Source organism: Saccostrea cucullata, unplaced genomic scaffold (assembly GCF_032062105.1).
Source record: "Saccostrea cucullata isolate Sc308-1 unplaced genomic scaffold, CSIRO_AGI_Scuc_v1 ctg17712, whole genome shotgun sequence".
NCBI classification, from domain to species: domain Eukaryota; kingdom Metazoa; phylum Mollusca; class Bivalvia; order Ostreida; family Ostreidae; genus Saccostrea; species Saccostrea cuccullata.
The window spans coordinates 1-25,411 of record NW_026935105.1 but is presented as its reverse complement, the minus strand read 5'-3'; the positions used below and the strand labels follow the sequence as shown (position 1 = coordinate 25,411).

General features: G+C 34.2%; 3 long non-coding RNA genes across 6 annotated transcripts; all 3 read right to left on the bottom strand.

Moving 5' to 3' along the window:
- Positions 1-793: 793 nt before the first annotated feature.
- Positions 794-4,597, bottom strand: LOC134241882 (uncharacterized). 3 transcript variants are annotated; one of them, XR_009986749.1, is made up of 8 exons: positions 4,560-4,597; positions 3,418-3,523; positions 3,155-3,319; positions 2,965-3,061; positions 2,755-2,849; positions 2,573-2,662; positions 2,362-2,455; positions 794-1,034 (listed from the first exon to the last, which is right to left on the bottom strand). It is a non-coding gene; the product is annotated as an uncharacterized LOC134241882 (long non-coding RNA). The 3 variants fall into 3 exon arrangements; XR_009986748.1 differs by lacking the exon at positions 4,560-4,597 and adding an exon at positions 3,627-3,689; XR_009986750.1 differs by lacking the exon at positions 4,560-4,597 and adding an exon at positions 3,665-3,689.
- Positions 4,598-4,660: 63 nt separating this feature from the next.
- Positions 4,661-5,147, bottom strand: LOC134241883 (uncharacterized). The gene is made up of 3 exons (XR_009986751.1): positions 5,101-5,147; positions 4,905-4,998; positions 4,661-4,751 (listed from the first exon to the last, which is right to left on the bottom strand). It is a non-coding gene; the product is annotated as an uncharacterized LOC134241883 (long non-coding RNA).
- A 425-nt stretch (positions 5,148-5,572) lies between these two features.
- Positions 5,573-6,855, bottom strand: LOC134241881 (uncharacterized). 2 transcript variants are annotated; one of them, XR_009986747.1, is made up of 4 exons: positions 6,769-6,855; positions 5,949-6,357; positions 5,746-5,846; positions 5,573-5,624 (listed from the first exon to the last, which is right to left on the bottom strand). It is a non-coding gene; the product is annotated as an uncharacterized LOC134241881 (long non-coding RNA). The 2 variants fall into 2 exon arrangements; XR_009986746.1 differs by lacking the exon at positions 6,769-6,855 and having other exon boundaries at positions 5,949-6,362.
- Positions 6,856-25,411: the final 18,556 nt, after the last annotated feature.

Below are 25,411 nucleotides of genomic sequence, written 5' to 3'. Positions count from 1 at the left end.
CTTAGAGTTTAATTTATATGCCTTCATGTTGAAATAATATTAAAGGATGCATCACAGGACCTAGTTAAACTCAGTATAAATGGGAAACCACAGCCCATATTCTTCTCACAGCCATATAACATAAAAATTGGCAAAGGCAAAAAAAACGGAGATTCTGTACTCCGTGGCATGCCAGTAATGGGCCAAAGGGGATAGCATCATATTTCATATGGTTCATTTTTTTCTGCTTAACTCTTAATGCTCTTGAGTTATGTGAAAGTTATTAACACAAGATAATGAATAGAACCCCTATTCAAAATAAATCTATTAATCCATAAAGTGCTAACTTAAGGGTTCAGACACTATATCCTTAATTAAGTGTCTCTTTATGTGATTGAATGTGAAATGAAAAAGAACTGAAAATCCTGACCCTTTCTAAAATATCCATGATGAAATTCCAATACAACACTCAAATATTTGACTGAAGGTCAAGGTAACACAGACTTAACCTTTGACACACATTATCTCTACAATGCATCAAATGAAAATACCTCATAATCTTAGGTCCTATTTAATCATGTACGTTATCCAGACAAGGATCAAGGATTGTGGAGGAATCTCAAAGGAGGAGTCAACGGGACTTCACTATAATAGGGATTAGGACTCCCCTCCGCTACCCTACCCCTACCCCCCTGGAAATGTGAAAATACATCAAAAGGTATCCTTTTAAAAAAAAAATTCTGTCTCATGTTCTAAACTAGTAATAGCTGCTATAGGGACACAGAGAGGTTAATAAATTAGGCCATGATATTTAACAATGAATATAAAAAATGTGAAACTGTAAGGGCTAGCATACCATTAAGAGGCTTACAAAAACCAAAATTTACAATGAACCTTATAAACTCATAAACACACTCAAACATAACACACAAACACGCATATATATGTATGTCTGAGATGTATAATGTCCAAACATCAATATTATTCACAAAGTCCATCTCCTGACTGCTGTTCTTTCTTCCAAGTCCTGTCAGTCTGGTATTCCTCTCTTCCTCCTGTATAAAACAACCAATCATATTCACTAAGGTTTTTTTTATCCCTCCAATTAGAAACAGTACAAACAGTGATTCAATTAAGAGAAATAACAGCAAAATATAAATATTATATCAAAAACTTTCTATCAATAAATTGCATCCTGAAATTATAATGGGATTGAAATAGTCATAAATTAAATTCCATGCCTGTTTTCAATAATTAGACTTAAAACTAATATATGTCATGCCACCTGAAAAGATGACTCTAGCTGTAACTTAATTTTTTTTAATTCATGGAGGATGCAAATTTGTGGACAAGGGGCAACCCAAACTTCACATATAATTTTTAGGAGCCACCATGAAATCTAGTGATACCAGAGTATGCTGTTTACAATACAACTCAACCAAAAACTGCAATACTTCTGGGAATTATTTTTTGTTAAATTGGTATATTTCCTACTTAGTAAATTTCAAACTGAATGCACTATTTATTTATAAGTTTAAAAGGGCATTTCTGTTTTCAAACTTTTGTGAAAATTTCTGTTTTTTGGCATTATCAGCACCAGTTGACTGTAATGGGGTAAACAATGATCAGCATGATTTTATAATTTTATTTTTATGAAGAAATGTAGCCATTTTGTGACATGAATGTGTTGTAAATTAAATCCTGTTCTTAAATCATTGAGGCATTTGTGTATTGACTGAAAATATTTCATGATTTACTGAGAAAGTTTTAATATGGACTCATGTTTATTAAGAAAGTTTGAACATAGAAATCAAGTGCATAACTGAGATAGTACATTAAATGTAAAATCAAAGTATTCAGAAGTACTGTAAGCCGAGCTCATTTACAGGGTAATGAACAAACACCGTGTTGACAGTTTAAAAACAAGTTCAGACATTTAGAGGATATCTTACACACAAAATATATGGCATACCCTGTAAAAAGTATTAAAAAGTTCATGATTCCCACGTAATAGGGATCAGCGTAAAATTTTATAAAGTCATGATGGTAATAAACAATATAAAATTATTAATCAGTAAATTAAAACAATTGGAAATTTGTATTTCCCAAAATTTTACATTTTTTGGCTTTATTAGCAGCCACCATTGGTAAATCAATGGATAAAGATAAAATTTATTATATAAGCTTTTTTTTTTTTTTTTACCCAAACTTCAATAATTTTGAAAATACTTCAGTAGGATTGCCTCAAAGTTGATTGCGCAAACATTTTCTTAACAATTGAGGCATTTGTGTTTGACTGAGGGGACCTACTGAGAAAGTTTGAATATGGACTCCAGTGATTTACTGAGAAAGTTTGACTATGGAGTAAAAACTGTATCTCACCTTCTGGTGTTCAGGTCAAGCCATTAATCTGGAATCTTCTTCTGTCCTACAGGTTCTTCTATGACTGGTGTAGAAGGCTAGTCCAACTCTCTGTCTGTTAACAAAGAACAAAGAAAGATGAATAACAAAAGAATGTTAACACTTTATCTGATGGCAAAGAAATATGAGATTTCAAACAGAACTAAAGAAAAAATTATGTGCTATATCTTACTTTTATGTTAGGCAAAAGTCTGTCACCTTCTTGGAATGCAAGTGGAAACATGAATGCTCTTGAATACTAGATCCAGGCTAGTCTAACTCCCTGTTATCAAAGAATATAAAAAGATTAACAGAACTAAAGTATTTAAAGTTATGGAATCTCTCAAAGTGAATTGATTAGAGCTTGTATCTTACCCTCACTTCTACAGTAGGCTGCAGGCAATGAGTATTCTCTATCAACAGGAAGAACTGCTTTTAAACATTTGATCAAGATGAGCCTTGTCCCTTATCTGTTAATTAAACACAGAATATGTACAGATCAGTTAATAAAGGTACAAAGAATTCAATAAGTCAGAAACAGGGATATCAATTTACACAATGCAAGTAGTGGATCTTATTTCTTACCATCTCCTGCAGGCCAAAGTCAGCCCTGGCTCCCAGTACTCCTTTAGCTGGTATATATCTCTTCCTAACATAGAGTGGGAGACTGCAATCAAGGTTTCTGTGAACATAGAAAGTTTAGAGTCAAATACATGTTCTAATCAGACAGAGAATAGAAAACATGAATTGTGATAGTGTAACAAGTGCAGCTTACCACTTTGACTAATAAATGGCTGCTGGTATAATGGACACCCTGTACTCTGGCAATGATCTCCTCTTTACTGTGTGGCTATCTGGTGTCTAGCTCTTGGTACTCTTACTGGCAGGTGATGTAATCTTCCAGACCTTTGACAGTGTAAGAGTCTGATTGTCCTTGTTTCTGTAAGACAGAGATTTTACATAAAAGAGACCCCTGTCATAATCATGTGTGAAAGAGCACAAACAATATGGATTTAACATATTTGCTTTTCATCTTACCCTTTCTTCCATGGCTGGCTGCAGTGGATCTCTCTTCCCTGGACTCCTCCTAAAGAGTGATAGATGTGTACTCTACCATGAGATTGAAGCTTGTCTGGCCATTATTCTGTAAATAATGACAATCAAGGGGTGTAATGTGTGTCCTTATTGGTTTGACTAAGAATAAAACAGAGCAATCAAAAATGAAATACATGCAGGTTGTTTCTTACCACTTTGGCCAATGTTGGCATGCTGGTTTAGTGGATACCCTGGATCTTTGCAATGGCCTCTTCTCTTCATCTGTATGGTCCTCTTCTTCTGTGTGTGGTCCTCTTCATCTGTATGGTCCTCTTCTTCTGTATGGTCCTCTTCTTCTTTGTGTGGTCCTCCTCTTCAGTGTTTGATCATATTGTTCATAATGTGGTCATCCTTAATTTGGCATCTGTCCAAACCTTCGGTCACCTGAAAAACTGTCAGAGAATAGTTTAAATTTAAGGTCTTAATACTTTAGTTGTAGGATACTGAGATTTTAGATCAAAGGAGGACCATTCTACATCAGTTAAAATCAGCACATAAAATGGCCCTAGTCATAATCATGAGTGAAAGAGCATAAGTCATAGATTCAGCAAATTTAATTTGTATCTTACCCTTTCTTCTATGGCTGGCTGCAGTGGATCTCAGTTCTCTGGACTCCTCCTTGTGGGTGATGGAAGTGTCATCAAAGCTTGTCTAACCATTTTTGTGTGGAATGGGTGTCCTCTTCCTGTGTGGCTATCTGGTGTCAGCTCTAATACTCTTGCAATAAAAAATGTAACATTTGCTTTTGACATTGTAAGGGTCTGATTGTCCTTGTTTCTGTAAGACACAGATTTTACATAAAATAGACCCCTGTCATAATAATGTGTGAAAGAGCACAAACAATATGGATTTTGCACAATCGATCTGTAGCTTACCCTTTCTTCCATGGCTAGCTGCAGTGGATCTCTCTTCCCTGGACTCCTCTTAAAATCTGATAGATATGTTCTCTGCCATGAGATTGAAGCTTGCCTAACCATTATTCTGTAAATAAAGAGAGTCAAGAGGTGTAATGTGTGTCCTTATTGGATTGACTAAGAATAAAACAGAGCAATCAAAAAATGTAATATATGCAGCTTGTTTCTTACCACATTGGCCAATGTTGGCCTGTTGGTTTAGTGGATACTCTGAATCCTTGCAATGGTTCTCTTCCTCCTTGTGTGGTCCTCTTCTTCTGTGTGTGGTCCTCTTCTTCCTTGTTGGCCTCCTTTTCAGTGTATGATCATATTGTTCATAAAGTGGTCATCCTTAATTTGGCATCTGTCCAAACCTGCTGTCACCTGAAAAAATTGTCAGAGAATAGTTTATTTAAGCTCTAGGACAAAGGAGGCTCATTCTACATCAGTTTAAAAGGGCACACAAAATGGACCTAATCATAATCATGTGTGAAAGAGCACAAGCAATGGATTCAGCACATTCAATTTGTATCTTACCCTTTCTTCTATGGCTGGCTGCAGTGGATCTCAGTTCTCTGGACTCCTCCTTGTGAGTGATGGAAGTGTCATCAAAGCTTGTCTAACCATTTTTCTGTAAATAAATAGAGTAAAGAGGTCTAATGGGTGTCCTAATTGGATTGATCAAGAATAAAACATAGCAATAAAAAAGTAACATTTGCAGCTTGTTCCTTACCACTTTGGTTAATGTTGGCCTGCTACTTTAGTGGATATCCAGGAAATTTCTCTTCTTTAATGGTTCCTCTTCCTTGAAATGGTCCTCAATTTTTCCTTTTTTCCTTTGGTCCTCTTCTATCTATTGTTAAAAATACTTCTGTGGAGTTACCTTTTCTGTTTTCTTTGTTGTTAAGTTATGTTACAAAATGGATAAAACTGTTTAACTTGTTACTGTAAATTTTTCTTCATAGCAATAAAAAAGTAACATTTTCTTGTAGTCCTCTTAATGTTGGCCTTCTTTCTCTCCTCTTTTTCTGTGGTCCTCTTCTTTCTTCTGTGGTCCTCTTCTTCTCTGTCTGATCCTCTTCATTATTATGTGGTCCTCCTCTTCTTTCTGTGTGTGGTCCTCCATATGCAGCTTGTTTCTTACTGCTTAGGTCAATGTTGTTTTGTCAACATAGTGGATACCTTGTATCCTGGTGATGGTCCCATCATAAATGTTTGGTTATGCACAATTTGGCATCTATCTATACCTGCTGTCATCTAAAAGTTTAGACACAGTTTATTTTAGCTCTTGGTACTTTCATTGGTTAAATACAGAGATTCAAGATCAAATGAAGCTCATTATTTTACAAAGAAAATATATCAGCTATTTGTACCTTACCCTTTGTTTAGTGATTGGCTTCAATTGATCCAAACTCCCTGGACTCTTCTTCACAAGTAGGGTTGTCATTCTTTGTATTAGGATTGAGGCTAACTATAATTCTGTTAACATACAGAGTCAAGAGTCAAACTAATACTAATACCAGTCTTGGATAAAGTGAAAAAAGAAAAATCTAAATTTAACAAATACAGTTTGTTTCTCACCATTTTGGCCAATGTTGGCCTGTTGTTATGGTGGATACCCTGTATCCTGGCAATGGTCTCCTCTTCCTTGAGTTGGTGGCTGCCATCTGTCCATCCCTCCTAGTGCCCTTGATAATGGTAGAAACTGACACAGGATTAGTACAGTTCCAAAACAATTTAAAAAGTACCTTTTTAAAATGCATCATTCTCATACAAAAACATGGCAAATACATATTTGGAAAGACACAAACAATAAAGTGCAAAAAGGTTTGTTATGTTAGTAATGTAAGTAAGAATGGGGAGGGGGACAAGAGGTAAGGGAATAAAAAACACATGGAAATGAACAAATACAGCTCACCTAATGTCTGGCTTATACGGTCAATATACAACCTTTTCTTGGACTCTCTGGGTACCACTGGCTCCATTCTGTCTAAATTACATTTGTAAAATATTTAAAAAACCAAATAAATCTAATTTCTAAAAAAAAAAAAGTTTCATTGTGCTTTAATATATGTTGAACCAACAAACTCATCTAGGTCAAAGTTTTGTTTTTATGAAGTTAAAGTTATAAAAAAAAAAACACTAAGATTTTTATCACTTATATCTGTTCAAATTCCTGTTAATGTATGGTGATTTTTTTTTATATATTTCTTAGAAAAATCTAATGATACTATCAAGTAAAATAATTTTAAACAGAGAATAATTGGAAAATTGTGTTTTGTCACTGGTTAACCAGGTGCTTGTTGACAACATTAGTTCTAAGACTTTGTCAAATGGCAAAGTAAAACAAACTTTCAGAGAGTCAAAAAATAATTAAAAAAAATAAGTGTTTGCATCTTACCTTCCCTTCTAGGTAAAAATACAGTCTGTCCTCCTTCTTGGTTCTTTGGTCCAAGCATATTGACATCTCTAAAGCCTGGTAAGAAGCCAAGCCTAACCTTCTTTCCTGTCAACACAAGGTATAGAGATGTTAACAAAACAAAAAGTTATAATTATCAGAATTCATCTAATGGAAGTTATGAAATTTCTCAAAGTGAGTGCATCTTACCCTACTCTAGAAGGAGGCTTGCAGTCAATCAATACTCATAACTCTTCTACAATATTAGGAGCCTGACTCTTGAACATACACTGTAGGATCTAGGATTGCCTGTGAACAATGTAGTAAGTAAATGTTTTTTGAATCAAGTGATGAAAAAGAGTGATGCAACTGAAATACTAAAAAAGTGCAGCTTTTGCAATACAGTTACCTGTAAAATAAATAAGCCTCAGTCAATTCCAGCTCTGTGATGGCTAGTGATGCACTCCACTTAATTCTAGTATGGGTATTGTCTCTGCATGGTTCTGCAAAATGCAAATTTAAGATCAAAAGAGGGTCATATACACAAGTAATATATTTTGTCCTAACTTTGGGATTTCAAATAAATGCAGTAGTCTTGTAACAGAAAAAACATTTTTTTTGTTAAAGTAAAAAATATTTGTCTTTTCTCATTTTTTGCTATGGAAACCTTGTCAAATTTGATTAAAACCTAAACATGTGTTGCTCAAATCTTTATAATAACTTGATCCTGTGTGACTTTTTTGGTTATATAGATTTGTGAATCAGAGATGTTTACTTCACAAATGTGACAAGTAAAAATAAAAGGTGCATACTATAAACACTTTTTTTTGTAGGTTCAAGCTTTCAAATTCTGTAATATGTTAAATTTAAAATGGGTCATTTTTTGAACACAATGCAATAGAACAAGAAGCTCTTAATGCAACTTATTATATTATTTAAAAAATTATTTTAAATTTGAAGTCATGGGGGCTTATATTTTCTTTAAGTATAAATTTTGAGTTAATATAGTAATGAATTCTGAAAGACTCTGAACATTTTTGCCGAAAGACTTTACTAATTATAATTATAGAAATTATTGGAGGAGTTGCGAATAAGAGATAGCTTCCTCAATATGTTATGAATAGACAAAAGGAAAGACATGATAACCCTCACTTTACAAGCTGTGGGTATAATAAGGAGACTGTGTTAGAGGGTAAGAGAGAATCTTACCAGGTCTTTCAAGGTAGGCCTCAGTTTATGGGGGAACTCTTCTTCACTGCAGTGTCAATAGGCAATCCAACCTCCCCTCCTGCTAAGGCAGATTAATAAATACTCATATTGCTGCAACTTTTTCTAATGATCACAATGTGCAATAAATTAAGGAAGAGATAAACAAGAAATCAATGTATGTTACACTTACATGGATGGTTGATGCAGTGGATCCTTCTGGTCTGCACTCTTTTTCTGTCTAACAGGCCAATGTAAAACTGGTGATGGAGGACAAAGCTATTTAATACTCTAAAAAAAATAAAGGTTAATCAATAAAAGAAAGGAAGATTTCAGTGAATTGTTTAAATGTTGAAAAAAGACCTTGGACAAGGAGTACACTAATATAAAAAGATAATATAAAAAAGAAAGCCCTGCACATAAAATAGACTAAAAATTGTTTTTTTAGAGGACAAAATCCCACACAAAATGTTGGAACAGGTTGTTTTTCAAACACAGAAACCCAGTCCAAGAATAGAAAATTTTTGTGTCTTACCCTCTCTTTCAGGTCAGGCCACTTTTATCCTTCCTCCTAGCACTCTTGAATTAAAGCATGACAGTCTGCTCTTCAGCATGGTTTATAGTCTTCCTCTTCCTGATCAAACAGAATTTGAAGAGATAAAATCAGATTTAGTTCTTGAATCTCTAAGAGTGTATGGAGTAAAGAATGTAACTTAACTCTTTTCAGCTCTCTGTACTCTTGCCAACATCTTAATCTTAGTCTCTGCTTCTATAGGATTGTGTACTGCTTGTCTCTCCTTTTTGTAGAATTGTGTGTTGCTTGTCACTGCTTCTGTAGAATTGTGTGTTGCTGATAAATGTTGCTTATGTCTTGCTTCTGTAGAATTGTGTGTGCTTGTCTCTGCTCTCTGTAGGACTGTGTTTGCTTGTCTCTGCTTCTGTAGGATTGGTTGATTTGTGTTTGCTTGTTCTCTGCTTCTGTAGGATTGTGTATAATTGCTTGTCTCTGCTTCTGTAGGATTGTGTGTTGCTGGTCTGTTTCTGTAGGATTGTGCACTGCTCATCTCTGCTTCTGTAGAAATAGGTGTTGCTTGTCTCTGCTTCTGTAGGATTGTGGTGTTGCTTGTCTCTGCTTCTGTAGGATTGTGCGTTGCTTGTCTCTGCTTCTGTAGGATTGTGTGTTGCTTGTCTCTGCTTCTGTAGGATTGTGTGTTGCTTGTCTCTGCTTCTGTAGGATTGTGTGTTGCTTGTCTCTTCTTCTGTAGGATTGTGTGTTGCTTGTCTCTGCTTCTGTAGGATTGTGTGTTGCTTGTCTCTGCTTCTGTAGGATTGTGTGTTGCTTGTCTCTGCTTCTGTAGGATTGTGTGTTGCTTGTCTCTGCTTCTGTAGGATTGTGTGTTGCTTGTCTCTGCTTCTGTAGGATTGTGTGTTGCTCATGTGTCTGCTTCTGTAGGATTGTGTGTTGCTTGTCTCTGCATCTTTAGGATTGCGTGTTGCTCATCTGCTTCTGTAGGATTGTGTGTTGGTGGTCTCTGCTTCTGTATAGGATTGTGTGTTGCTTGTCTCTGCTTCTGTAGGATTGTGTGTTGCTTGTCTCTGCTTCTGTAGGATTGTGTGTTGCTTGTCTCTGCTTCTGTAGGATTGTGTGTTGCTTGTCTCTGCTTCTGTAGGATTGTGTGTTGCTTGTCTCTGCTTCTGTAGGATTGTGTGTTGTTGTCTGCTTCTGTAGGTGTGTTGTCTTGTCTCTTGCTTCTGTCAGTAAGATTGTGTGTTGCTTGTCTCTGCTTCTATGAGATTGTGTGTTGCTTGTCTCTGCTTCTGTAGGATTGTGTGTTGCTTGTCTCTGCTTCTGTAGGATTGTGTGTTGCTTGTCTCTGCTTCTGTAGGATTGTGTGTTGCTTGTCTCTGCTTCTGTAGGATTGTGTGTTGCTTGTCTCTGCTTCTGTAGGATTGTGTGTTGCTTGTCTCTGCTTCTGTAGGATTGTGTGTTGCTTGTCTCTGCTTCTGTGAGATTGAGTGTTGTTTGTCTCTTCTTCTGTAGGATTGTGTGTTGCTTGTCTGTGCTTTTGTAGGATTGTGTGTTGCTTGTCTCTGCTTCTGTAGGACTGTGTTGCTTGTCTCTGCTTCTGTGGGATTGTGTGTTGCTTCTCTCTGCATCTCTAGGTCTGTGTGTTGCTCGTCCCTGCTTCTGTAGGATTGTGCACTGCTCATCTCTGCTTCTGTAGAAATAGGTGTTGCTTGTCTCTGCTTCTGTATAATTGTGTGTTGCTTGTGTCTGTTGCTTGTCTCTGTATCTGTAGAAATAGTGTTTTGCCTGTGTATTGCTTGTCTCTGCTTCTTTAGGATTGTGTGTTGCTTGTCTCTGCTTCTGTGGGATTGTGTGTCCCTGCTTGTCTGTAAAATGTGGATTGTGTGTTGCCTTGCTTCTGTAAGGATTGTGTGTTGTTGTTTCTCTGCTCTCTGATTAAATTGTGTGTTGTGCTTGTCCTGCTTCTGTAGATTGGGCTTACTGCTTGTCCCTACTTCTGTTAAATAAAGCTTGTCTTTGCTTCTGTAAATAAAGCTTGTCCTGCTTCTGTAGATTGTGTGTTGCTTGTTCCTGCTTCTGTAGAATTGATTGGTTAAGATGCTTGTCCCTGCTTCTGTAAGATTGGCAACTGCTTGTCCACATTTCTGAAAGATTAAATAAAGCTTGTCCCTGCATCTGTTAGATTAAATACTGCTTGTCCCTGCAACTACAAGATCAAATTCTGTTTGTCCCTGCTTCTGTAAGATTAAATAAAGCTTGTCCCTGCTTCTGTAAGATTGGCAACTGCTTGTCCACGTTTCTGGAAGATTAAATAAAGCTTGTCCCTGCTTCTGTAAGATTGGCTACTGCTTGTCCCTGCTTCTGTAAGATTAAATAAAGCTTGTTCCTGCATCTGTAAGATTGGAAACTGCTTGTCCCTGCTTCTGTAATATTAAATACTGCCTTTCCCTGCATCTGTAAGATTAAATAAAGCTTGTCCCTGCTTCTGTAGTATTTGGCTACTGCTTGTCCCTGCATCTGTAAGATGAAATAAAGCTTGTCCCTGCTTCTGTAAGATTAAATAAAGCTTGTTCCTGCATCTGTTAGACTGACTAATGCTTGTCCCTGCTTCTGTAAGCCTGGCTACTGCTTGTTCCTGCTTCTGAAAGATTAAATAAAGCTTGTCCTGCATCTTTAAGATTGGCAACTGCTTGTCCCTGCAGCATGCTTCTTTGCATCTGTAAGATTAAACAAAGTTTGGCCCTGCATCTGTAAGATGAAATAAATGTATATGCATTAATATATATACTGCCAAACCTCATAATCTCGAACTCATAGGGACCATGAAAAAAAATTCAAAATATCTTAGCATTCCAAATACTTGTATTCAGGGTAAAATACTTAAAGAATAGGGGTAAGGACTTAAATCGAATCACTTCAACTTATCCATAATATTCAAGATATCAATGTTCGAGATACCAAAGTTCAACTGCATATTTAAATTTTTTTTTTTTTTTTGGTTTTTGTATTTTTTTTTTTTTTTTTTTTTTTTTTTTTTTTTTTTTTTGTTTTTTTTTTTTTTTTTTTTTTGTATTTTTGTATTTTTTTTTTTTGTATTTTTGTATTTTTTTTTTTTGTTTTTGTATTTTCCCCATATAAGATGAACCCCAACAGCATGATGCTATATATACACACCTAAACATCAATGAGTTGGTGCCCATCTCAAAGGGCCTCGCTCTACCTAAAGGACATCAGGATGAGAGGGCATTGTAAAGGACCTTGACATTTGACTTGCACTTTCAATCCTAAGTCACCTTGGGAGATGTATGAGATGAAGCTCAAGGGAACACAAAATAATGACCATGATTTCACACAGATGTCAGCTCCTATGACCTTGAAACCTGACCAAAGACTTGGTTTGGAGCTAAAGAACACCATAAACATATTGGAATTCTGTGGGTTACTGAGTAAATATAGGCTGAATCGAGCCAAGGTTTGGTTAAAAAACACAAACCATAGGATAAAAATTATATCCAACCATAAACCCTGGGAGGTTTTATCAGGAAAACAGAAGTGTTGTTTACCACTGACCTTTAGTTCAAGAACTCCGCAGAGGGGAGAGAAATAAGCTCACAATGACAAAGATGAAAAGACCTTGACTTCTGATCTAGAAGCTGTTCATTACTGCAAATCCTTTACCACTTGACGCTATATATATATCAGCAGAGGGGAGAGAAATATGCTCACTTCGATATTAAGATGAAAAGACCTTGACTTCTGATCTAGAAGCTGTTCCTTACTACAAATCCTTTACCACTTGATGCTATATATATCAGCAGAGGGGAGAGAAATATGCTCACTATGATAAAGATGACAAGACCTTGACTTCTGACCTAGAAGCTGTTTGTTACTGCACATCCTTTACCACTTGCAGTATAATATAGGTGAAACGTATATATATATATCACTATATATAGGTGAAACAGAGGGGGCTAAAGAAATATGCACATTTACAATGATACAAGATGACAAAATATGAAGCTCAATAATGACTTCTGACCTTGACTTCTGACCTAGAAGCTGTTCGTTACTGCACATCCTTTCCCACTTGGCACTATATATAGGTGAAACGTAAGCCAGAAAGGGCTAAATGAAGGAAAATATGCTCCAGATAAGGATTACACGAAGATGTGCTTTTTCTTTTGACCTTTTACTTAGAAAACTGGTTCATTGCAGGCAGCTGCAGTTTGAACCAGATTAAGCCAAGGGGAGATATTCTGGTAACCAATATCAGACAGACGGACAAACTGATCATTATCATAGCGAGGCCCCAAATATTGAAAACAAAACCACTCACTTTACATCTACGTCTGGACAGAGCTGCTGAGGCGAGGCGAGGGTTGTGGTGGACGGAAAAAACATAATGTGTGTGCAGATGAGAAATTGAAAACTATAGACATTGAAAATCACACATTAAACACAATACAAAAACATGCAAAATACAAAAAATACGCTTTACAGAGATGAAAAATACAAAAATTGTAGAACACTGTACATACATTCAAACAATGTATAGAGAATTCTTTTCATGTAAAAAGAAAAAAAAAGCACCTAAATCTTATCTTTCTCCTGATAACACCTAAAATGTAGGTTAAATATAGTATTCAATGTATATGCAGCAGATGCAACATTGTAAGAGGTAGCATGAGAGCAGACCAGGAGACTGTGCCAGGAATAGGCAATACACTGTACAAGTGTAAAATGTAGGTCAGGTGCAGCATCCAAAGTAAGCATCAGAGTCAGCATCCAAAGAAGCATGATAAAGAGCAAGATCAGTTCGGAACCAATCTAAATAATGAAAATAATCTCAGCTCTGAGCAAGTAAAGCAAGAAATGTACTGTCATAATTGCAGCATCCAAGATAAGCATCTGAGTCAGCATCCAAAGATACACTATAAAGAACTAGATCAGTTTGGAACTAGTCTAAGTAAGGAAAATAATCTGAACTTCGAGCCAGTAAACAAGAAATCTAAAGCAAGCATCGGAGTCAGCATCCAAAGATACATGATAAAGAACAAGATCAGTGTGGATCTAATCTAAATAATGAAAAAAAATAATCTGAGTCGCTAAATCAAGACATGTAGGTCAGATACAGCATCAGAGGAAGCATCAATAGAAGCATCAAGTACAAATTTGGTTAAATTATTGCTTGTGAGAAGCTGAGGATAAATAAAAATTTAAGGTCATTAACCTAAGTCACTAGAACATGAAAAAACAGTTCATATACCGTATGCATATTGATAAGCAGAGGAATGCATCAAATGAAGGATTGGTATGGACATAGACTAAGACAGACACACAGACAAAGTGATTATAATTTACACATCAATACATAAATACAAGTGTTGATCAATATGGAAATTTTCTGAATTGATCATTGCTAATAATCAGTAAATTTAAATTGATCAAGGATATGAAGCGTCAGGATTCGTGAAAAATTCATGGTGATCGAGCGCGATGTTGTATGTGAGCAAATTGAAGGTACGAATTGTGTCCATTTTATTTTGGGAAAACAGGAACAAAACAACGCGTAAAGAAGTATTCATTATGCAAAGTATGGACACTAAATTTCCTTTTCTCCATGATGGAATTCATAAATTGAATCCTAATCAAAAATTCGAATCAGTAAGCGTATGTCAATGGTCTAGCTACAAATTATCAGTGACAATCTTTACATAAATAATCATTAATTCAAAATACATCAACAGTAACAATAATGACTCTCAGAGAAGGATTAAATTAAAAATGAAAACAAATGGGACCCCACCTGCAATCATTAACATTTAAATTTATTTAACTTTTACAGTAATCTTACTCCTAATCAAAAGATTTTATGAGGGTAATTTAATTATGAAATTTATTTTATCAAATTGATATTGATGTATAAGACTTATTTACACAGAGAAGAAAAATTACCTTTTTATTCCATTGAGCTTAACTTAAATTACAGATAACAGTAAAGAGAGGGAAACTGAAACCTGTTTATATTTAAACAATGACGAAATATACTTATAATTACTGAAATCTTACAAAAATAAATAATTAATGAAATAATCTCAGTTAAACAATAAGCTTCAAATGTGAACTGAACCTTGGGGATATGAAAACTTTATAAGCTATAAATTATATATTGAAAATATATTGAAAGAATTAAATTGAGTAAAAATTAGAAATTAGATTTAGATAATTCATAATTTTGTAAGATTTTAATTACTCTCACGAATGCATGTGGCTAAATAACGGTGTGTGCGTGAGTTGAGATATTTAGCCACTAGCCTTCATGAGAAAATCATGATAGAGAAAAGGGGCTTATTTTTATCTTAATTAATTATAGATATCAAATCTAAAAATTTAACAAAGAACTGAAATAAGGAGAGGAAAAATCAGAATATCCCATGCATTTAAGATATATGACATTTTAATCTAGTTTTCACAATTACAAGATCACAAGTCCTACTTAATAAACCAACAAAATACTTAGATTAACAGGGGATATGCATAAAATGAATATACAGTAAAAAATAACATAAATTCCAAAATGTCCACACAAAAAAAAGGAACCCATCATGCACACACAGGAAGTAATGAAAATAGAAAAGAACCTTATTTGGAATGAGAACAGATTTTACCTCTTTATAATATTTAAAGAATTTTAATTTATCTTTTAAGAAAATTTGAATAATTTGAATAATTTTAACATTTGAAAAATTTTAATTAATGGAAACTTAACCCTATTTATCAATGAAAACAAGAAAGAGGGGGAGGGGGTGGCTTAATCTTAAAATCAATATAAGCTTTGATATTTACTTTTATCTTTCAAGAAAATTTTAATAATTTTAATTAATAACTTTATGTTTACCATCTGAAATATTGAAATTAATGGGAAATTAACCCTATTTATCAAATATTTAACAAGAAAGAGAGGAGACTTATTGTCTTGAAATGAATATAAGCTTTAATATTTACTTTTATCTTTTAAGAAAATTTAAATAATTTTAATTACATTATTTATAAATTACCATTTGAAAAATTAAATTAATGGACATTTAATGTATCTCTTTATCGATGAAAACAAGAAAGAGGGGAGACTTAGTCTTGAAATGAATACAAGTTTTAAAATTTACTTTATTTAATGTCTTAATTTACAGTAAAATTTCAAACTAATCACTAGTTCTATAGTTTTAGTGAAAATCAAGCTTATCACTTAAATATTTTTGCTTAAGGAAAATTTTAACCAAATTACTTAGTAATTGTAAGTTTAATTTAAACCTAGTAACTCGATCAGTTCAATTTAAATTTAAACTTAATCACAAGTTATTGTAATTTAGGAAAATTCATAATTCAATTAACCTCTCATTTAATTTTTATTTTAAGTTTGTTTTTTTTACTTTTAAATTTGTTTATATTTTTACTTAAGTTTTAGATTTGATTTGAATTAAAGTTTAGATAGAAATGAAGCCCTTGACCCTATTTATATACTAAATTAAACCTTAACATTTACTCTTAATTACTCTCTTGAACAACGACGTCTAAATAACAGTGTGTGCTTGCATTGAGATATTTAGACGAAGTATCCATGAGAATTAAAATAAGGATAAATTCAAACTTATTTAAACTCTACTTATTAATAATATGGTTTTTAACAAGGGAAGATTGTAAAAAGTGTTTATTTTTATGTTATTTACAAAATTCAGATTAACTTATTCCTTAATTATTATGTGTTCTGAGATTCCTAGATGCAAATAACAATATGACTTAATTAACTAACAATATTAAGTTAATTAAATTTTATTCAAGTTTTTTCCTTTAGAAATTGAAGTGAAAGGGGATGAAAGTTTACATTTATAATAACACAATTTAGGAATTTTAGAGAAAAATTAATCCTATTTAAACTTTAGTTTTATACACAAGAAACTAAAAGAAAAGGGGGGATTTAAAGCAGAGAAGAGAAGATAGGGAAAATAAGACCACCTACTAAAGTGGCCTCCACATTCCTAAACAAATGCCACACCACCCCTTCTCCTAACGCTGCAAAGCCTCGCCTCAGAGGGTCCCTCATAGGTGATGGCTGCCTCACAGGTGATGGCTGCTCAGGAGGGATCTCTGCCACTGGTGACCCGAGGCTAGAAAGCCGAGGATGCCCCACAACAACCTGAGGAGACGGCAGTTCCACCTCCTCAGTCTGTCCAGCCTCCTCCTCAACTAGAACCTGAGCAGGCTGAGGTGATGGCAGCGCCATCTCCACAGTCTGGTCAAATTCTGGCCAAGGAAGGGCTATGACAGGCTCAGGGGATGGCAGACACTCTTCCTCAAGCTGAACAAGCTCTACCTCTGGATCAGCCATCACAGGTTGAGGAGATGACACAGTCACCTCTTCAGCCTGCCTTAGCTTCTCCACAGGCAGCTCCTGTAAAGGCTCAGGAAGAGGCAGTACTGCCACCTTCTCAGGCTGCTGAGGAACATCATCGACCTTCAACATCGGCTTCACCCTGGACCTTCGCACCTAAAAGAAAAAAAAAAGACCATATCAAAAGAAGTTTTTAGATTAGTCCATTTCAAAGTAACTGCAAGCCTTATTAGACTAAATTTGCCTGAATAAGACACTTTTAAAATAAAGAATTTCTTTCTAAAGTCATGCAATACAATGTTTTTAAGTTTGAAAAAAAATGCAAAATCTAGATCTGAGAGATACAGTAGATCACTTAATTTTCGCTAAACCTTATTTTCGCAATATAGTCATTGACTCTTTATAAGCGAGACAAAATTTTCACGAATTGTGGTTATTGCTTTATATATTCTTAAGGAAATCTATTATACGCGAGAATGAAATTTTCGCGAGCATACAGTCTCGCGTTATTACACGAAAATAAAGTTCTCACCAATAAAAAGTGATTTACAGTATTTAGAAGTGTGAAAATGGTGCAATCAGGTTGTCTTGTTTTCTGTAACTGGTCAGAAAGGATCAAGCGATTCTCCATAAATTTTAGGACCTGCATGATAAAAATCATTGTATATTTTTAAAATTTTATTAAATGGAGCTGGTATTTTACATATATATACTCAATTAAGAAAGACATGATTAATTAATCAGACATTCATGTAGCTCCGATTTCTTTAATCTGATGTTTTCTGGAGAGGGCTACAATTCCACAGAATCTCCGTAATGGTGCAAAAATATTTTTTAAATGTGGGTGACTGCAGGCAGAATAAACTGTTTTTACTATCAACTTACTTCTAATAAGATGAAATTTTTATTCACTGTCGAAAACATAACCCATTACACATGAAAACCATGTAAAACAAATCTGCATGTTTACCTGTCGTTCTACTCAGCAGCCATGACAGTTCCCACATGACATGAGACATGCGCTTGAAATTTATATTACCCGGTAACTCAATAAAGAAGGTGTTGGTGTTTATAAATAATTGTGATGAATAGTATCACTAATCATCAATACATAAAATCATTTCATGTGTTATTTTTTTATAAACAGTGACCTAGCATCGTTTTAGATAACTCAAGTCCCTCTAGGGCTTGAGTAAAAATAGCTGATATATGGATCGTTCTGTATATTTTTGGATAGATTTATGTCGTACATAAATACATTTTGGAAGTCCGAGTAAGACATGTTAATAAAATATCGTTTACTGACAATCTGAGCCGAAATCTGTGCGGGAGTGAATCGCTCCCGCAGTTGCACCTATATGGAGATCCTAAGGAGTTGTAGCCCTCTCCCCAAAAACAAGAGGCCCAGGGGCCACATCGCTGACACCTGAGCACATTGGCTAGGAAAAAGCACAAAATCAGATCAGAATTGAAAAGTTTCCTGGGTGGGTGTGGGGCTTGAATTCTAATACATGCACCACTTGAGTGCCTCCATATCAATTCTGCATATAACTTCTTGAGAAAAAGATTTTCATAGATTTTTTGAAATATTTATTACTTTGTAATAATTTGAATTTGACTCCTCATTGTTTCCCTCCCTACCCCAAAGGCTACTCCTGATAGCTTTTCTGATATTGAGATTTTCTCCTTATTTTCCTATGTAAAACACCATTGGGACCCTTTCCTTACCCTTGGAGGTTATCATTGGAACAAATTTGATTCTACACTACCTACCTAAGGATGCTTCCATACAAATATCACTAATCATGACTTTGCTATTCTTTAGAAAAAGATTTCCTATGTATTCCAATGTAAAACTTTGACAGGCCATTGTGGCACCACCCTATCCCCGGGGGTCATGATTTGAACAAACTTGTCCCTGAAAATTTTCCATGATCTCAATTTCAGGACCAGGAGGGCTATTTAAAACAATTATAAGGAATGTTTTGTTGACTGGAAACAGTGAAAGAATGTCTTAGGAACACAAGGTTAATTGTATTTTGAAATGACAGTTTTAAAAACATGGAGAAATAAATAATAAAAAAAAAAAATTAAAACCGTACACTGTTTTGTGCGCAGTAAATATACATTTTTTTCAATGAGTGGCACTGTAGCTCTCCAGCCTATCAATATATATTTTTTCAGAGAGCTACAGTTCTGCAGCTATTTGATTGGATGCTTAATTCATAGCCTTCTGATTAGTCATCTTTGTTGAACATTCTGAGCCTGGAAGCAATAATTCTGAATGTTCAATTATAGTTTTCAAATACAGCATATGATATGGCATATTGTTTAATTTAGATCTTAGACTATAGTTCCTTTCGTTAAAAAAAAAATGAATTTCCTCTGATGGAAGACAAAAGTTGAGGTGCTTGCAAATAAAAGCATTAAATGAATGCTGCTTCCTTAATTACAAGCGTAGATATTATGGATGCATTATGTCAAAAGTTTTTATCTAATTCTAGAATATATTATCTCCCTTTTTCTTGGTGGGGATATCAATGAAATTTATGCAATGTAATCATGGAGATTAGTGTAATTGTCATTATTTCAAATACATATGCTTGAAATCTTTGTAAACATTGGTACAAAAAAGTGTATATATAATAGTAACTCCCGAGTCAAATCGTGTGATATCTAACAAGATTTTAGGAGAATGGCTTCAAAAAGGCTAACCAATCAAAACAAAAATTGCTTGGATTTTACATAACTTTAAGAAAATTGGGAAAGTGGTTCTAGAGATGAAGCTGAAAATGTTCTACTGATAACAGATGACGATTGACAAAAACAGATATAATCTAGCTGTCATATCCTAGTATTGGAGATCACAAAGAAACATATAACGTTTAGTACAGTCAATAGCTGCAGAACTGTAGCTCTCCAAAAAGATATATTGACAGACCGGAGAGGTACAGTGCCACCCATTGAAAAATCTGTATATTTATTGCACACAAATTCTTACCTCAATTGCAAAAAAGCTAAATTTAAAAAAAACCCTTACTTTTCTATCAAGTACTGTCATAGTTGACGTTTGTACGAAGCATGTTGGACTGAATTATCTTGCAAACAAAAATGGCAGTATAAATGGACAAAATTTTCGATCATCTCAATTTCAGGTCTAGGAGGGCTATTAACAACAATAGAAGGAGTAGTAACCAGAAAATGGCAACATCGTTCATCGAAATCAAAAACCGATGCACTATTTTATGTATGTAGTCTACTATAAGGAATGTTTCGTTCCGTAAACAGTGAAAGAATACGTTAGGATCAAACGGTTAGTAATATTTTGATGTGACAGTTTGAAAAACATGGAGAAATAAATTGAGAAACAGTGCACTTTTTGTGCACAATAAATATACAGTATTTTCAATGGGTGGCACTGTAGCTCTCCGGTCTGTCAATATATCTTTTCGGAGAGCTACAGTTCTGCAGCTATACAGTCAAAAGAGAGTGTAATTATAACAAAACTCCATCTTTCTATAAAATTCCATCTTTCTATAAAAAGTTTTTTTCAGAGAGGGAGATGTAAATCAAATAGCAGCTAGTCTTATCCCAGCCTCTCTCTTTCTCCTTCCTTTCTTATAAAATTTGTTACAAGTGAATAGGACTTTTATCACTTACAGGAAAGTCCACGACGTAGTCGGCAAACCACCGGGGGCGCTGTCGAACTCGTGTAGATCGTCTAGGCTCCATTCTATAATAATAAAAAAAACTTTATTACAAAACAAAGTTAAATTTCCTATACATGCAGTAAAACAATTGAGCTTATAGCAAACTAATTACAATTAATGAATTGGTGCTTACAAGTTCTTATGATTCCCCACTGCTTTAAAAATATTTTTTTTTCAACTTAAAGTCTACAATGAATACATTTATAATGAAGGAAAATCTGCCTTGGTACTTCAATTCATTATAAGCCTGTCTAATACTGTAAATTCCTTATTTTTCCATTTCATTGTGAAATAAAATTAAAGATTTAGATTTTAAACAATAGGTGCATCTTTAGATCTATCATCAATGCAAGTTTGGTCATCATAAAGCTCATAGTTACTTGGAAACGGGACCTGAACCAAAACATTAACCTGTTCATTCAGAAAATGTACATCAAATCCAGCATCCGAAGCAAGTCTATCAGTGTGCATCCTTAGATGCTTCATACATGCAAGTTTGGTCATCATAGGGCTTATAAAGTCTCATGGTTACTTGGAAATGGGACCTGAACCCTCTGTATTTCATTTCGGAATCCGGAAATCTGCATAGCATTTCCGACATTTTAAAATTTCATTTCTGACATTTTGTTATTTTATTTCCAACATAGTTTTGTTTTCATTTCCGGAATTTACATGTGCGGTAATTTAATGTTTTCCTAGTCAAAGAAAATGAAATTTAAAAGTATTTTTTGTAAAATATATAAAAAAATCTATTTATTATATACATGTACGTACTACGTCTAGGTAAAAGAGTTCAATGAATATAAAACTTTTTCACCACATTTAATATGTGCACTAAAATAAATGTCAGTGACAGCACCAAACTTATGTCCAAGACACTTGATGTTCTCTAATCAAGTTTTTACTTCGGTTGATAATGCATTTATTATACTGCTCTACACAGAAATTTATTTTTTCTGCTTAAAAATACATCTGCGCAGACATTATGTCAATCACTCCAACTTTAATATAGGTAGTTGCCTGCATTTTCTATTTTCACAGTCATTTCATTCAAAAATTTACTAAAACTCCTAACTTGGAATTCAATGATTTATTTATGTATAATCCTTTAAATTTCATAGGTAAAGTCTTCCAATCTGTTACTAAAGGTACTAGTAAATGTCAGATGAAAACTAAAAAATGTCGGAAATGAAAAGTTGATAATTACTAAAAATTCCGGAAATGAAATGCAGCCCCTGAACCAAAACATTATAATTAACCTGTTCATGCACTTAGCTGGAAAATGAAGGTCGGATCCAGCGTCCTAAGCAAGTCTGGTAGTGTGCATCCTTAGATGTACTATCATCCATGCAAGTTTGGTCATCATAGGGCTTATAGTTACTTGGAAATAAGACCTAAACCAAAAACTGCACCAAAAATTGTTATTCTACTCCCAAAACATTAATCTGATCATTCCTTTGCTGAAATTGCGCAGCATCTGAAACCTTGACTGGTACAAAGAATTACACACTAGAAGCATCTTCTATGCATGTCTAATCAATTTAGAGCATAAAAGTACTTGGAAAGAAAACTGCTCCCATAAATTTAACCTGGGAAGCTGCCTACCGATATATGCTGAGGGTATAACATGTATCACATGATATTAATTATTAGCTCCCCCAATTTTGATAAAATGAGCAAAAAATGATGGTGTCATAAATTAGAAAAATCTTCTTCACAAGAACCACTGGGTCCGAAAAGATGAAACTTAATTGTGTGGAAGCTTTCTGAAGTATGAGTGTAGATTCTAAATTGTTTAAATCATGGCCCCGAGGATTAAAATGGGCTATAATAGGGAATTAAATTTTACATTGAAATCTTTGAAAATCCCCATAAGAACCACTAGGGACAGAAAAATATGAAACTTAGGTGGATATCCTTAGACATACTGTAAAAGCACAAATTTTTGTGGGGATAAAATTATTTCCTAGATTTGTTTTCTAAAATAGTTTCATGGGAATTAAATTTGCTTTGAAAGTAACTCTATTTGATATCAATTAATATATTGTTACTATAAATACAGGGTTATTTTCGCCCTAAGTTCACACTTATTAAATATTTTTGCTGTTTTAAATTTGCTTATATAGTTACATGACTACAATTTTACTCTTTTTGAGAGTTTTTAAATTTTTTAAGTTCGCCCCATTTTAAACTGCCCATCTGTGAGTAGGGCAAATGAGGCGAAAATAAAACGGGGTCTAAAATGTCCCTGTATACAATATATACTCAACAAAAAAAGAAACGCATATTGTTTTACTTATCAAAGAAATTTTTTAAAAGTATATGGAACTACTTTTTTTATCACTGGATACCTGTGATACATTTAAAGGACAACATGGGGTTTAATAAACCCAAAGTGTAGAGTTATTTCCTTTGAATAATCATGTTTATGAAAATGGTGTTTTTCAAGATTTCTTGTAAACCGGTGGTGTATTTTCATTGATATTTTGGATTTAGAGAAACAATAAACGCTCCTATTAAACCCATATTTAATATTTTATAAATTTGTAAATTCCGTCTAAGACGAGGCTAATCCGCTTAAACCTTGAAAAATTAACTTAGAAAATTTCAGCCTGGTCACTTAGGCGGAATGTTGAACATAGATATTTCAGTGAAGCGAAATGTTGAACTTAGTTAATTTTGTTGATCAGACTGATCAAATCTTTGCATTTTCAAAAAATGACCTTTGCTGATATTAACAAAGTATAATCCCCCTGTTTTCAAATAACATACTAACTAAACTTTAGTTTTAAGTTATGTGATAACATTTGTAAAGTACAGGTAAATTGTAAAAAAAAAAAAAAAAAAAAAAATACAAGACTTATCTGATTTCAATTATATTAATTGTTTTATCTTTATTTTTGGAATGTTGTTTCCACCAAAAAATCACAATTTTATAATATGGCATCAAACTTTGTACATTTCTCCAACAGGGTTTCTTGAATGTGGAAGAATGACACAGAATTACATGGAAATATATTTTAAACACAAAAAAAACATATGATCAGTGAGAAACATAGTCCACAAAAAAACATTTAGTTCAATAATCTTCTTAAAATACACAAACTCTGAGCTACATACAATTCTTGATAATTTCAGTCTGATTCTAATCTGTTTGGAAATTTACAAATGAATAAGGTCTGCCCTCCAGGAAAAGACACAAGCATACAACTTGACAGTATGTCATTTATATTAACAACTTCAACATCATTTGTACCAGTAACTGCTAAGATATTAGAGTTAACATTGTAATTTCTGCAAAGTAATTTCTTAATGAATACAAGAGGTTTTGTCATACCTGCAGTGTTATCCTCAAACAGAATAAAAAACATAACTTCTCCAAAGCTAATATCATTCTTTCCATTGTAACAAATTGCTGAATTGTTTCTTTTGATCATTCTAGAATATTCAGTGCCATAAATTATATATGATCCATATTCTCTCACTCTGTTAAAACTTCTATATGTATCACAAGCAGGGTCATGTTTCAAATAATCTTGGAGTGCAGCAGTCTCAACATTTTTTAATACTCTATTGCATGGAGCACCAAGAATGTATATCCCCTTCCCCAGTTTTTGACCCCTCTTAAGCAAAGATGGCTCTTGAATAGCTTTGCATAATTTATCAACCTCTGAATTTTCTGCAACACATTTTTGTTTTAATTCAGGAAGCTTTTGTATAAATGATATTGCAGTTATTATCTGAGTATCGATACTCTGACTCCCTCTGATCATTTTTAAAATAATTCCATTTTTACTTTCAAAAGAGAAGCAGCTATGGGTGTAGAGAGGGCCAAGATCCCTAACACAATCTGGTAAATGGAGCAGTTGATGGACATTTAATCTTAAGAAACATCGGTCATACAATTCTTCTAAACGCCTACAAAACTCAAATAAAAGCATTTCAGCCCTCTCTAAATCTTTTTCGTGTGAGCCGAATTTCAGAAGAATGTGCATCGAGTCTACAAGCAACAGGAAGTGAGAAAATCTTTGCATGTCTAAAATTCCATGCAGAACTGGAGCACCAAAAAATAACAAAAATGATCTATATTCAGATGCCTTCCAATATTTCAAGTCTTTTTCTATAGATCGCGGAAGTCTAGTAATGTCCAGAGTAGGTTTAATATTTTGAAGCCTCGAATCTACTTCACAAACACTGTTGCAAAAATTATAAGCTTTCCCTTTGTGCTTCTCACTAAACCATAGTTCCAATAGCATCTTCTGCACCCCTAATAAGACACCATGCATGTAGTCAATGGCAATGCCAGATACTATGTTAAAATTAGGCACAAAGAAAAGCCATGATGGTCCCTTTATACCTTTAACTGGCTTTCCCATTACAATGTGTTGGTCTTCTACTGCTATCCTGGCATTTTCTAAAACGTTTTTCTTTGTTCGTATCGGTCCTTTGGGTTCTTCACTTTGGAATGGAAATATCCTCGCATGACCACGCCCTACAGAAGCCGTCTCACCTTCTTGTTCACATTTCCAACAAGAAAATGCTCCGTTATATTGGACATGATTACAGAGCAAACTTCTGGCTGGGAGATCAGCTGTTCCGCACAATAAGAGACCTCTACACAGAAACTGGCCTCTTTCAGGTGATGTACATTTAATACCTTCTTTCATTTTCTGTAGCGATTTTAGAAATGGTTTTAAAAATGTCCCCATTGATGGTTTTTTGCTTCCATACCACAGGCTTGCTAGTATCATGTTATCCTTCAGCATCCTCTGCTTGTAGGGTAATTCATTAATGACGAGGTAAATCGGCCAAATT